General features: G+C 42.0%; 1 protein-coding gene across 1 annotated transcript in view; it reads right to left on the bottom strand.

Moving 5' to 3' along the window:
* The window catches only part of NRIP1 (nuclear receptor interacting protein 1), a 74,005-nt gene extending 60,975 nt beyond the window's left edge, over window positions 1-13,030 (bottom strand). The window contains exons 1-2 of the mRNA XM_053970484.1: window positions 12,148-13,030; window positions 5,389-5,473 (exon numbers count right to left, since the gene is read on the bottom strand). The gene's annotated coding sequence lies outside the window, so the exon portion shown is untranslated. The remainder of the gene's footprint in view (window positions 1-5,388; window positions 5,474-12,147) is intronic.
* Between the last annotated feature and the right edge of the window lie 1,824 nt (window positions 13,031-14,854).

Genomic DNA, 14,854 nt, shown 5'->3' with positions numbered 1-14,854 from the left:
GTCAACAACTACAAGGTCAAAGAGTATGGAAATCTAAAATAAGGAGAAATCCATAGTCGGCCAGTTCACAAGGACTGTGCAGCATCTTTCTAACCCAGTTTGCAAAGGGTCAGGGATACCAACCAAGCACTCACTTTTCATCAATTAGATCAAAAAAGCAAATCCTCTAAAACACCAAAGACAAAGTCTACATCTTCTTTTTTTTCTGAAGACTATTCAAAGTCGAAAGCAACGGACACTTCATAATTATTTCTAATGCCTAATGACCAATCCAGCTGTATGAACACCTTATGCAAATGTTTGATAATATTCTAAATGAAAGGCACAACATAAAATATACTTTTAAAAAATACATCCATATCACTGAGAACTAGTGAATATTGGTACAGCGCCTTTATACTTGGGAACACTAAGCTGACAAGTTGGCAACTTTTAGAATGCTACGTGAACACCTTCATTGCTTCATCCATGGTACACCTAGAGTGGGAAATGCCAATAATGCTCAAACAGCAATTAGAAAAAACTTTTAACAATGACTGTTGCAAGAAACTTCATAAAGTATGACATGCCCTGAAACAGCAGAAAAGTACAGACGAAGTCCATCCATTCCTAAGATATTAGATAATGGCTCAGATATGATCAATAGCAATCAAATTAGCCAAAATGGAGCACACATGCATGCTGCACTGATGGATCATTTCAGGATTACATTTTGTGCATTATAACCATGAAATTATTGCTCATATACATATACAAAAATCTAAAGTACAGCTTTTGGATTTAGGCAGTTCAATATCAATATACTGCAGTTGACAACGTTTTCTTAGTATTAAATTAGAGAAATCTCCCTGCACCCTACTTTACTAGCCAAGCACTTTTTATACAACTCTCAAGCCAGCAACCTTCTGCAATTTAAGTTTGATTTAGTGCAAGAGAAGCAATGAGTATTATAAAATTTATGCTTGTTCACCTTCTCTCCCCACAGAGAAGGGCAAGACGTTTTTTCATGTAAATATGTATTAGATCCAAATCATTTAAATAGATATTATTCCATAGAGAACATGATGCTGCATATGCCCATTTCAGCTCCATGTTACTAAATAAACTGCAACATAATGATGTTGCCTTGCTCATCCTAAAGGACGCTGTAAATATTTCTAGGCATTTTAAACAGAAGTAAAAGGAAGACACTTTCACAAGAAAAAAAGAAAAACTAGGGTGCTCTTACAGAGCTTCCTAAAGTGAAGACAAGTTACTGGCAAATTAGGAACTCTCATTAGGAACAGGTCACAGCTGCCACAGAAAAAATATAGCTCAGGTACACGGAATCTTTACAGCACAAATAGCAAATCATTGCTATCATCCAATTTCATTTTCTTTTAAATGGAGAAGAGAAATATAATCACATTTGCAAGAGAAAACCAAGAAACATTTGACAGGTGACTACTTCTAAAAGTTAATGTAGAAATGCTAAATGCAGGGTGCCAAATGCTAATTTGTCTCTAATACGTCTCAGTTATATTTAGCTACAAGTGTCACTGCTTGAATGGAAAAGAGACAGAACAGGGAAACCTTACACAGTGCCTTAAAAATGAGAGCTTTAAAAGTAACTTTTAGGTGAATGCATCTATCTCCCTGCTTGTCACAAAATGCACTGGAAGGTAATCAGTATCTTAAACAAAATGCAATTTAAGTTAACAATTTATTTCTAAACCATGTATATATTTAAAGTGAGGAGGACTGTCATTTGATTTGAAGCTATCACATACCATTTGGGCCACAGTCAGTTATCTTACAATACAGTCTGACCTCTACTTGATTTTAAAATAGGATAATCACCTTCAACTGTGTGTGAACCTTGAACATTATCAAAAACAGTTTTATTGCATCAACGATTTATTAATAGTCTTATATTAATAGTAATGTAACTTTGACTTTACAAAGTCATAAAGATGACAAGAAACACAGTCAAAACTTATTGTGTGCTACCTATTTTATTTTAGGCTTCTAAGGCAACCTCATGACACAATCAGAAAAACTATCCTGAAAGTAAGAGCTACAAAGGAAAACAACAGAATACTCATGTGTCGTCCCAGTTGAACAGCAGAGCAGGAAGGATACAGACAGCATAATGAGTTCAGACAAATGCTGAAACCTTTCAAGTACCAAAACTGTCCTGCAGCCAACTGTGCTTGGAACTGCAGAAGTGCTCGTGCTGAGACAGGTAACCACTGGATAGCACACGAGCAGCGACTGCAGTAAGGAAGAGGCGTGAGTCTTACGTGGGAACGCGCTAAGCCAGATTCCCCTTCCAAGGAAAGCGCTGCAAAACGCCCAAAGCCTCCAGGCTCACATTCAAAACAAACCTGAGGAAGGAGGAAATGTTCCTCCCAGAGTGTTTCTAGTGCCCAACACTCACCGTGGCACCCATGCCACGCGGTCACTTCTAGAGCTGCTGGCCTCATTGCACCACAGTTTAAACAAAGAGCGGCTAAGAAAGCACAATATTCCATAACTGGCATTTACAGCATCGGCCTTGGACTCCTAATCTTTACCAGACGGGCATACAAATCAATCTATCAGCTCATAAAGGTAAGCTTTTTAACCTCCAAAACAGATGGGATTGGCCAGAAACGTCTGGCATGTCAAACTGCTAATCGAGGCTGCCCTTTGCACAAAATAACCCACTTAAGTTGAGGCATGGTTGCACTGTAACAGACATTAGTCTGTGGGAAACCCATTTAACTGTCACATACTCCCGCCACTCTTGCTCTCCCTTAATTAAGCCTAATGCCTTATGCTTTGACCTTTTGTTCTAGCCTATTAACCCTATCTAGTACGAGTTCAAATATGTTAAACCTAAAAGTTTGCTTTTGATATTAAATGCCAAGCTACAGAAAGAGTGACGGATGCTTCTCTACCCTGCAAGTTACCAACACCTGTGTTAGTCCTCAAAGACAAAATATGTTCAAATACTAATCAGTTTAACAACAAAAAAGTGGAGTTTCTTCCACTGGCATAGCCTTCTTTTTCCTCTTCAGAGTAAGGTGAGGGGAAAAAAAAAAAGTGAAACTTCTGCAAGCAACTTCATATCCTCAGGCTTTTGGGTTTTTATCCAACAAGAAAAGCACATGCTATCAGCTAAGATCATACTGCACTCATTTACTGTTCTCTGAAACCCATCATTAAAAATAAGACATAATTGGTTTACAGTGACCATTTTCTCTTCAATTAAAGGCTGCCTCTGCCAACTCTCCTCACACTGAGTCACCATCTTGTTCTTTTGACAAGATAGTTACACTTACTATTAGTATGTAATTCTCATATGCATCTCCAGGTGAGTTGTATCCTTTGAAGTTTCTCAGACTTGCACAGACTTAAAGACATGATTTATTCATTCTAGCTGCACACTTTTCCTTTTATGCAAGCTCAACTAAAGCATGGCTGCCTCCTGCTCCACTATCTCTTAATTCACAAAGGCTACACAACATAAACAAGACCAGCAGATCTGTTTTTAATGCAGATACTCTTTTGGAGAAAGTCTACCCTAAGGGTCCAGAACTCTGACTTAAACAAGAACTCTAATTCCAGTGACAAGAACAAACCTCTGATCAAGACACTACTGGACTCCACAATAAAGCTATTTATGTATGCAAGCAAGCTTGGTATACCAACAGAGGTATTCCACAATTAATGCTCATAACCAGTAAACAAACCTATTCCCCACTCCAAAAAACCAACGATGACTGCCCGTAACTGCTTTATAATATAGGTTAGAAACAGAAAACAGAACGCAAACTGTGCAGGGATTACCAGCCATGTGTGCAATGACACACACATTCTCAAATCTTTAGCTTAACCACCTTACTGACAAGCTGAACACTTAGTGCAACATCCTTCTTTACAGTTTATGCTTCTGCAACTCTGACTAAATAGACCCCCTTTTACAAAGAGGAAACAATCTTGAACCAAAGCTTTGAATTACTTTGAAGATGTGGAAGATTTCAAAAGGGTTGCTGCCACAAAAGCCACTGTCTACTAAGTTCTATTAAAGCTCTATAAGAGACCATCTGCTGCTGATCACAACAATTCTCCAGTTTTAAATTGCTAATTAATTAATTATGTTTTAATTCCAAAGTGCCTGTCTTACTGATTCTGAGACCAGCAAGTAATACTATTAACTTTTCTGTAAATACAATTGCTCAGACAACTATTAAATGCACTACAGCAACATTCAACTTCTTTTTTTGAAAAGTCAAATAGAAATAACTTTGTGGGGGGAAAAAATGGATTTCTAATCTCAACGTCTGGTTATTTCCAAAGCACTGATTCTGGTTGAATCCAAATCCCTACAATTTAAAAAGTGCATTTATTTTCTAATGATTTCACTTGGCTATATTCTATTGTGTTGGAGATGCTCAAACAGCACTACACAGACCAATGCTGTATTTGAGTAAAGTCAAACAACGCATGGATTTATTTAAAATAAGAGAAAAATATATCCTTGCATCTGCAGTCTGTGTCATTACAATGGATATGAGAAAGCTCTGCAGGCTGGGATTTGGTATGACTGCCTCCAGCTTCTAGACCTTCCCTACTAATGCTCACAAAAGTTGCCACTGGAGGCAATGCAAATGAGTCCTAAGAGAGACAAGAAACAAAACAACAACTGCTTGTCAACCATTACATGCCCAAATTGTATTCTTTATGCTCATCAGCATTCTCAAGTTCTTAGGCACGCATGTAGGCCCACTGAGGACAGTGGGGCTACTCAAGTGAATAAAATGACTCACCAACCAAAGTGCATATACATAAGCAATCACTGGACAACACTCGGGGAATTATTCCCTGGTATCAAAGAAAAATAGGATTTAGGAAACGAGAACCAAGGGAGCAGATCCGAACAAAATGACAGCGATGCTAAATGTCTACAAGCCATGGTAATGTAATATCTAATAATGATTTTACTGTGATGGTCCCTTGCCACACAAGCTCAATTTGGATGTGTTTTATTTAAAAAATAAGAGAGATGGTAACACAGTAAGTGTTATTTAATCTTCTCTTTCACTCTGAAATTACATGTAAATCAAGTTCTTCACTATTTAGCTACCTTCCAAACAAGTGGGCTAAATCATCAGAACTTAACAGCAAATTACATACAAAAAGTTCAGAGATTACAAAAATACTTATTTTTCTTTAATCAGCACACATACTAAAAAAAAAACCCAACTCTTACAGTAAAAGAGAGGAATTAACTTGAACATTTACCACTTCAAAATATATTATAATCCTAAAAGGCTTATACATGACACACAGCTGTCTGACAGCTTTGGCAAGACAAAGAAGAAAACAAAGAGACAAGGTAAACAACCCAAACAAATGATTTACCTTGAATGTGGTTCCATTAGGAAACCTCTTCCTTCAGGAGTCCAAGGATGCATTAATTTTCTTCCTCAAAAATGTCATGCTTGATCTGAAAAGAACAGCAGAAATCCCCCTATGAAATTCTACAAATTGTTCCTTCCTACCTAATATGCCTTGATCTACTTTCTTACTGTTGGTGTAACAAAAAGCAATGCTTTGTTTAGTACAAACTGCAAGTAACATTTTCATATCAGAAGAAAATGTAGTTCCAAACTTCAGAAATCAAAATCTTCCAGACAGAACCATGAGTGAAACTAGTAAAAACAACTCATGTTGTCTAGACTTGTACTAAGGGACATTATTCTGCAAGAACAAAATCCACATTCAACTCTAAGCCAGAATCCTCTTTTCCTTCCTTTCATTCAAAAAACAGCTGTGACATGAAAGCCCTCCTTCCTATGTAGTGGTTACTGCTTAACACTTCAAACTTGCACCCATGAACATCAAAATCAGTTTCTAGAGAGTCTCTATCAATTTACATATACATAAGGAAAAGACAAGAGTATACTATAACAGGTGAGTGCAATGCTAAATGCAACAAAATTAGTCAGTAAAAGATAAACCAGCAGAAATTGTAATATTTGCTTTTGAGAGATTTAAGAATCATATATAACACTATTTTATTTTAGTTAGAGAATGTTATCCATTACAATCCCAACGTAAAAGTTCTTCTCAGCATTTGCACATTATTCTTAAGTGAAATTTTGCTAAAGGTTGCAAGCTTAGAGCTAGCCCAGATCATTCTTATTTCTACTATTTCAGCTTTGTTTTTGTGACAAGCCTCACTATTAAAGGTCTTTGAGTTACCACCAAAGCAGCAAGCTTATTATGCATAGAGTCAACTTTAAATACAATAAAATACACTTTAAAAAATTAAAAAAGAAGAGACTTTCTTCATCACTTAGCTGAACTTTCCCCTCCCTCCTTCTGCTTGGCAGTGGGAGAGTTCCTCTCCTTATTTCAACACCTTTAGCCTCTGTTCCCAAAAAAATGCATACAAAAACATTTTGAATTTCTCTAGCACTGAGGACCCCACAGGTGGGTACAGGTGGGTGGGACAGAGGGGGAAGAGTGGGAAGTGTGTGTGCTGGGGGCACATCTGACAATTTCTCCCTCCACAAAACCACTTGGGTCCAAGCCATGCACTCTTACCAGTGCATGGTAAGCCATGCACTCTTACCACTGCAATGTGCTTGGTAACTGGGAAGAAGGATACAGGTGTTGAGCAATGGGTCATCACCCAAAAAAATACCTATTCAAAGCTTCCAGGGACATGAAATAACAGCAGCATGCTGGACTACTGCCAGCACCAAGACCCAACAAAAGATGCCCAACAGTAGAGCAAACTAAGCTGAAAAATAAGTAAATACCCTGGAATACTACATGCAGACACTATTTTAAATCCTTCTTCCATATACATCACAAAATAAAAAGGTAAGCTGCACCACAGAAGGGGCTCAACACTGAAAATCTGTATTCAGTTAGGAGGGGGAAAAAATGATCTACCATCACAGTAAAAATTAACAGAGAAATGACAGGTACAGTGACAAAGGTGCTAATAAATACAGTAAACACAGTTCAAAGCCTTCTCAATTCTGTTTTACTGAAAAGGTAAGTAAGTTGGATGTGAAATCTTTTGTAGACAATAAAAAACAGGACAAGAGGGCCCAAAGAGCAGAAGAAATCAGCATTATTAAAATAACAAGCCACCTGAATTTGAGAAAAATAGTTAATTCCACTATTACTGCTCTATACTATAGATGTAGACAAAATGTTTTTCAGCACTAAAAAGTGGGTGAAATTAATCATGCCTACTTCCAAGAGAAGAGAGGTTGCTATGTAGTAGGGAAAAACTCAGAACAAGAAACAAAAACACACTCCATGCAGTACTGCCATCAAGGTTCAATGTACAGATGGGATTTCCTTTAGGTCAGTATTCAAAAGTTTTTTGTATTGTTCCAAGTAACTACAAAAGGTTTATGAGAGTTCAGTGAAAAGACAACAACAGATTTCATTATTTCTGGTAAAAATTCCATATTCCTTCAGTATGTTTTAAAAATTGAGGAAAAAAGAAACTTTTCTAGAGTAGTATTTTATTCCTAAACTCTTTGCATATGAACCACTCATTACGGTTTTTGTAATGTTGATTTTTGTTGTTTTATGGATTACCAAATGCAGGATAGGCGATAACATAAACACCACCAACAAGGCCATCTCCTGGGGCAAGAACCATCATTTCTTTTTACATCTGAGGCAAGCCTTGCTTTTGACATCACTGAAAAAGCCTTTTCAGTTCACTTCCCTGTCTCTTTTCACAGTGGGATGGCGCACAAAGAAGAAGCAGAAAGCAGGTAGAGATGAACCTTAGAAGTTTGCTATGGAAAAAAAGTCAAAACAACAAAACCAACCAATGAGAACAAAAATATGGTTCATCTGTGAGCAAGACTTGCTGCTTGGCTACATTTCAATACAGAACTTCATGGACTATTTTTTGGAGAAAATTAAATACTCCCTTATTTATTATATAGTAATAATAGTTTCATCCAGAACTGGAACACATTTTACATCTAGCACATGATCTCTTTGCAAGGACTCCCTCACAACTTCTTCTCTTGAGAGGAGGAAGAGCATGCCCTCAGAAGTCTTTCCCAACACTGAGTTTCTCTCCTACATTAAACTCACAGTCTTAGAAACCAGTGACTAAAACAGAAGATCTGTAGCTTCTGCTTTTAATCCGAGTTTGTCTACAAGCAACATCGGTTTTCCTCTGCTGAAGGCAATTTAGAAATAAGTGGTATGAAAACAAAATTTCACTCAAGACAGGCAATTAAACAAGAGCAATGAACTCCAATAACAATTTAAGTACGAGAAGACTATGCCAGGAGGGGTTTGACCCAAGCTAAAATGTCTAGCAACTGCTTCTTCCCCTTTCTACACATGAATATTTATTTACATGAGTTTTAGTTTCTATTCTCCTTCTTCAACCATCAAGCCAAGTGACCTGCAACAGCCAGCCAAATAAATTACCAAATTAATTCTTTCAAGTGCTAAATAGGTCTGCGAGCATTTCCAAGTATTTGAAATAAATAATCCAGAAACCCTAAAGAGCAGGCATTCATCTTTACCAAAAGAGTCCCTCTGCCCACTTTTCCCAAGGAGTATCTTCCCACTGGGAAACACATGAGTTTTCACATGATCCCAGATGTTCACCCAGAAGTACTGGGTGCCAACCCTTGCATGCTGCTCTCTAATTCAGTCTTTTCCAATGCAACTAGTGAATCCCTAACACCAAAATGTGGAAAAGCAATGCCACAACCCTGCTAAACACTTCCCCCAGCTCTCCCCCTGTTTGCTACAGGCAGGCCGGCACAGCTCAGAGTTACTGTTCTTATTGTTTTGGCCTGCTGGCAGGAAGAAAGAGCAAACCACAAATGCTGTTACCATTAACCTTTTTGTCTTTAGTTCAAGACTGTTTAGACAGACTGTCAAATTTCTGCTTTCTATTTTTTTGTACATTTATGCATATTCTTTCACACCTTCTCCTCTTGCTCGGGCTTCATTCTCTACCTATGTATCCTTCTGCTTGTCATTGCCTGCTCCTGAGCAGCAGTGATTTATACTTCAAAATTTACACTTCTTGTCCCAAAAGGGTATTTTAGGATAGCTATCCTATTAACCCTGCCTCCTGCTCACCACCTAACCCATCACTCAGCACGTGGGAGATGATCCCTGCTCTACTGCAGGCCCCAAGAATTGAAGGGCAGCCACCAAAGCCCCCCCTGGAAAAGGAGCTTGTGCCCCCAAACCAGGCACCCAGCTGGGAACCCCACACTTCCCCAGGCTCTCTTCTGGATTCCCCTCCACTCCCTGCACATTCACATACAGGAAAAAGAAACACAACCACAAGACTTTTGGGGTTTGAGGTACAGGCAAGCTCTGAAGAGCTATTCTAAAATAATAATTCAAAGATCTTATGGTCTTCATGTCTTCTCTGATAGCTCTTCAAGGAGGTGTCAAGCACAGCCCTAGAGCAGGACAGCTGACTGGGGGAAATGCCTTGGGCAAGTTTATACATGCGCTCGGCACAGTGCAAAGCAGGTTTTATCTTTTATTGTAGTCATGCCCCGCACTGTCGCTGGTAAAATTAACAGTGCTCTCACCACTAATGATAATAAACCTGGCACTATAGAAACTTTTTGCCAGTGCTTAAAGCCTGAAAAATAAAGTTAGCTCTGAAGAGACAAAATAAGCTTTAAGCAAGCAGGACTTTGTCAATTCTTTCAAGCAAATAGTGCAGTAAGCAAAACTACAGGCAAATACGAGCACTGTAAAGTTAATTGACGTTTGAATTAACTGAATCACTTAAAAAAAAATGTCTTGATGCCTTTTACAGAACAAATTTACCCCAAACACAACTATCAAACATTGCAGGTGATACTGCCAGTGATTAGATCACCCTTTTAAGTTTACAATATAAAAACATTATTGACTTTTGCTTCTTTATCAACACAGTTTTTATGACTATAATAAATTTTCCTTAGCACATCTTTCACTTTAGAAAAAGAAAAGTATGGGAAGCAGAGAAGAAGAGCATCTTTTCATCTGCAATTTTCTGCTGAAAGACTAGAAGGGAAAAAAACCCAAAAACCTCAATCCAGCATGGTTTGGCCTCTGACTGCATGTTGTATTCTGTGCATGCATGGCCTACAAAACCTGAAAGCCATTGATAGCTCTTGCTCATTAGATAACCCAGAAGCATAGGCCAGTCTAGCAGCAGGTCAGATTTCACCCTGCCCAAAACGTGCAGTCACTACTCCTTACCTCCTCCATCGCACTCACAGAACACAAACACCCTCACATCTACATTTCACTCATGACTAACTCACTGTCTTGCTTTCGAGTCCATGTCAACTCCATCTCAGGAGACCACTGACAGAACAACAAGTCAAACTTCTCTACCACAAGTTTGGGAACACAGCTGCCTCAGATAGCAAAAACCCCAATGCTGCCTGAACACTGTTCTCGATGAGAACTTGTGCTTTCCAAGATGTTAGTTACTGATGCCCATAGAGCAGAATTACTCACATGCCATTAAATCTGATCCCAACCACAAGATATCCTCAGCTCTGAGAGCTTTTGTCATCTGGCATCTTATGTGTCACTCTCTCATGTGTTCAGTCAGCCCTAGAAGCAGTAAATCGCATTTGTGTATTAAAGAAAATGCTCCCTACTCGCTCAGAAATACACCACCCCCTTTCCACAAGTGACTGCTTCCTCCCCATAGGTCTTCACAGATTGGATTCACACTCTTTGTTAAATAAAGCTTTACGGTATCTCTGAGCATTTATAGTGCCATGACTCAGTTAAATTCTAATCAGCCTGTGAGCTGTCTGACACTGCAGCAGGTCCTCTCAAAATAAAACAAGGAATAATATAGTCTCCAGATTCCAGAGAGAAGAGGCAAAAAAGGACAACTTCCACTTCAGCCTTCTTAACAACAACATACTCCCAAAGCCAGAAATCCCACTGTTTTTTTCCAACACCTTCAACATGGGTCAAGCATTTTATCCGAATCCTTCTTTAAATTAAAAGCCCAGTAAATCACCAGGATACACGAGAAGAAGAAATGTGCGGCACAGACACAAGGCTCGCTACAACGCTGCCCCCGTTTTGCCTATACTACGTTTCGTTAGGTCTCACTACCTTCCAACTTAACACCCACTGACACTTAGAAAGAAGAGCCTCAAACAACATGTTCTGTAGGGAGAAACGAAGGGTGGAAGTGAGAGGAAGAAAAAATTTTAAAATTCACCTTTAGAGAGCTTCGGGGACACAACCAAAAAAAAAAAAAAAAAAAAAAAACCCAAAAAAAAAAAAGAAACCACCACGTCTGGAAAAGTAACCTTTAATCTAGAAAGGAAACAGCGACGTCCCTAAGGAGCCCGAAGCGATGAGAAGGCATCTTTGGGGGGCGCAGGGAGCCGAGCCTGAGCCGCGGCCGAGCGGGGACGGCGGCGGCAGCCCCGGGCTGGCTGCGGGCCCGCAGGTGGCGGCGGGCGGGCAGCGCCAGGGCCGGGGAGGCGGCGGGGGCGGCGTGGCCTTGCCCGCAGCCCCGGGAGCGAGGCCGTGTGCCCGCGCCGCCGCAGCGCACCGAGCGGGCGGCCCCGGGGATCGCTCGCTCCGGGAGGGGCGGCGCGGGGTCCCTGCCAAAGGGGGGGCCCGGGCGTGCGGCCGGCGCTCGGTGAAACACTCGCGGGTCCGGGGGGACGGACTAGTAACTTTTCCGTTCCGGCGGCTCCCCCAAACCCACCGCGGCCAGGCAAACTTTCCGCCCGCACCGGGGGTGCCGCGGGGCGGCCGCCGCCGCGCCGGGCTCACCCCGGCATTGTTCCCCGGTGCCGCCGCCCGGCAGCGCGGCCCCGGCCCGGCCCGCCCCGCTCGGCCATTTCCCCGGCGGAACAGCGCCGCACTCACCCCGCAGCCGCCGCGGCTCCTCCCGGCCGGGCTGCCCGAGCCCCCCGGAGCCGCTCCGGCCGCAGCCGCCGCGCACGCCGCCCTGGTGCCGCGGCCGGTCCCGGCGCTGAGCTCCCGGGCAGCGGCGGCTGCCGGAGCCGAGGCGGGAGGACGGAGGACAGGACAGGGCTGGACAGGGCAGGACGCGCCGCCTCCCGCCACCCCCGGGTCCGCGCGTCCCCCCCGCCCCGCGCATCCCCGCGCACATACAGGGCGAGCCGAGCTCCGCTCCGCTGCGCTGCTCTCCGCGGCTCGGGGCTCTGCTGCAATGCCTGCGAGGCTGACTTTCAAAGCCTAACCCGCAGCCGCGATCCTCCCTCTCCGCCTTCCACCTCGCCCGCCGCGGCGCAGCCCGGCCCCTCCCCGCGCCGCGCCATTCATCTCTCCAGCCAAGTTTCTTAACCCTTTGGTAACCTCCCGGCAGGAGGCAGGGCGGGATGCGGGCATGCAGGGATGCGCCCCCCGCCCCGCCCCGCCAGCGCGGCGAGGGCAGGGCACGTACGCGAATCCCAGCCCCTCCTGCCCTCTCTAATTAATCCGACTGAAGTCGCAGAGCCCCCGGGAAACAAACTTACGAGCGACAGCACCGGCGGACCCGTATCTAATGAAAACGGCAGCGGCTTATAAATAACACTTTTTTTTTTGGGGTTTTTTTTTTTTTTTTCTTTCCCCCTTCGGCTGCTTTGGAATAATAGCGGGGGGGAGGGCGCTATTAGTGCTACTAGTACTTGTCAGTTTAGAGCTTAACTTTTCAGCCTTTCCTCCGAAAAAACACGGGCTAGAAACTTCAGTGCTATTATTATTATTGTTGATGTTGTTGTTGTTGATGTTATTGTTACTACCGCTATTTTGAAGGTAAAGCCGGGATGCTCCCGGCAGCGGGCGGCGGCACGGGAGGGCAGCGGCCCCGGCACCTGCGGCTGCTCCGGGGTGGCGCTGCCCCCGGCTCCCGGCACGTCTCCTCAACCTCGGCCCCAGCCTCCCAGCCCACCGGGAGCGGGGAGCATCCCTGCCGGCTCTGATCCCTGCCGGCTCTGATCCCTGCCGGCTCTGCCGGGCCGCTCGGCGGTCCCTGTGCCGCGGGGGAAGGAGGGCAGGCGGGTGGAAGCGCTTCCAGGATCGGGGGCAGAGCGGCTCATCAAAGCCACGTGGCAAATAAATACAGTTTAGGAGGGGAAATAATAATAATAATAATAATAATAATAATAATAATAATAATAATAATAAACAACCGGAGCTGAGCAGTGCTTCCCAAAAAGAGTCAACCCTGCATTTTGGTAGGCGACGTCCCCCAAAGCTCTGCTGTCAGAAATTGCACTGAATGTCAAGTTGTTCTTTAGACTTTGCTGCCACCAAAGAGAGCACGCAGAGATACAGGCTGAACTTGGCTGTATAAAGGAAGCTACAAAGTGCATGCGACCTTCATCACACCTCCTGTGTGCCTGTGTTTAACAAACGTCTCGACGTGTCGCACACTGTCTGCCAAACGCTTTACAGAATACTTCATGATACTTCACTTCTACAAGTCAAAGACTGACGAAAGAGAAAGAAATTTGTTTGCAAGTCACATATAAACTGCATGGTAATTACTGCATTAACACATGGCAACCTTTTAGTTTTAAAACTCAGGTAAAATAAATGATCTATTCAAGCGTCTCTTTAGTAAGAGACTAATATTAAAGAGCACAGGAATGTCCACTTTAAAGAAAGCAAAAGGGAGTCATATTTATGAAAAGCTAAATATTTTAACTGAGAGATAACATGAATGAAAGTAGATGTAGGAATGTTAAGTAAAACCTCTTTCACTTTGGAATGTACAGATTGTGTAAAGGCTTAGAGTGGAGCTAGTAATGTGTTACTTGACCTATTTTTTTAAGCCAATGAAAGATTTAGGTTAACTTCATCATGTGTTTTTAACCACTTTCTTCCAGACATGCAGCAGCATTTTCTAAAGCCATTGCATGTCACAGTATTTATACAAGTCTCCTTTTTTTGAGAGCATAAGTCTCATAATATAGCCTGATCGTACTTCCATTAAAATAATGGGTTTGCTCTTCATTTCCATTATAGGCTCATTAGCAAATTTTGATCGTAAAGAAATTATCCTTAATTTTTTTATTTCACAAAGAATCTTCATCTCAAATTTTTTTCAATGCTAAGCAGCTGAGTTATCTAGGGAAAAGGAAATTTTCTCATTACTGCAGCAATTTATCTGCTATTTCAATCAAGAGTGTCTGTAGTAAAAGACGTCTTTCATTCTTAACCTTAGGGAATGTATTGCGTAGATGAGAGACCTACAAAATGAGGAATCTTGGACAAGCAACAGAAAAAAAATGCGTGTGTGGAGTATTTGTTAAAATGATTGTTGTCAGGTAACATATAGTTGCTTGAGGACACAAGTTTCAGGAAGATACAATCAACTGAGACTGTATTAAATAATAAAACATAAAGATTTAGTAGGTTATTTCCACTACTTAATAGTTGTATCACAATGAATGGTGCCACTAGTCCATGTTTACTTAACTATGAGAATTCAAACAATATACCAAATAAATACCCTGTACAAGTAAAGGAAAAGATCCATCACACAGCAAATTCCATCTCCCAAGAAGTATGAAAGTACTGATGTGTATTTGTTGGTCCTTTCTGAATGTTCTTCAACCAAACCCAAACACACACTCACTCTCCAAACATAAAAGGTGAGCATCCATGGCTGTACCAATCTACCATCTGTGGGTGGTGTCTGTACCTTCACTATCCTATAGACATCACAAAACAGGACACTTTGTTCCATTTTTTTTCAGAGGGAATTCATCACTATAAGATGCTGTTCAATGGAAGGCCAATTGTGACAGGGAAGCATAAACTACCTTTACATCAGTCTTGGAAGGGAAAAACTTATTTATAGAGCTTACAT

The sequence above is a fragment of the Vidua macroura genome, chromosome 2, assembly GCF_024509145.1.
Source record: "Vidua macroura isolate BioBank_ID:100142 chromosome 2, ASM2450914v1, whole genome shotgun sequence".
Lineage (NCBI taxonomy): Eukaryota > Metazoa > Chordata > Aves > Passeriformes > Viduidae > Vidua > Vidua macroura.
This window is presented reverse-complemented; position numbering and strand designations above follow the sequence as displayed.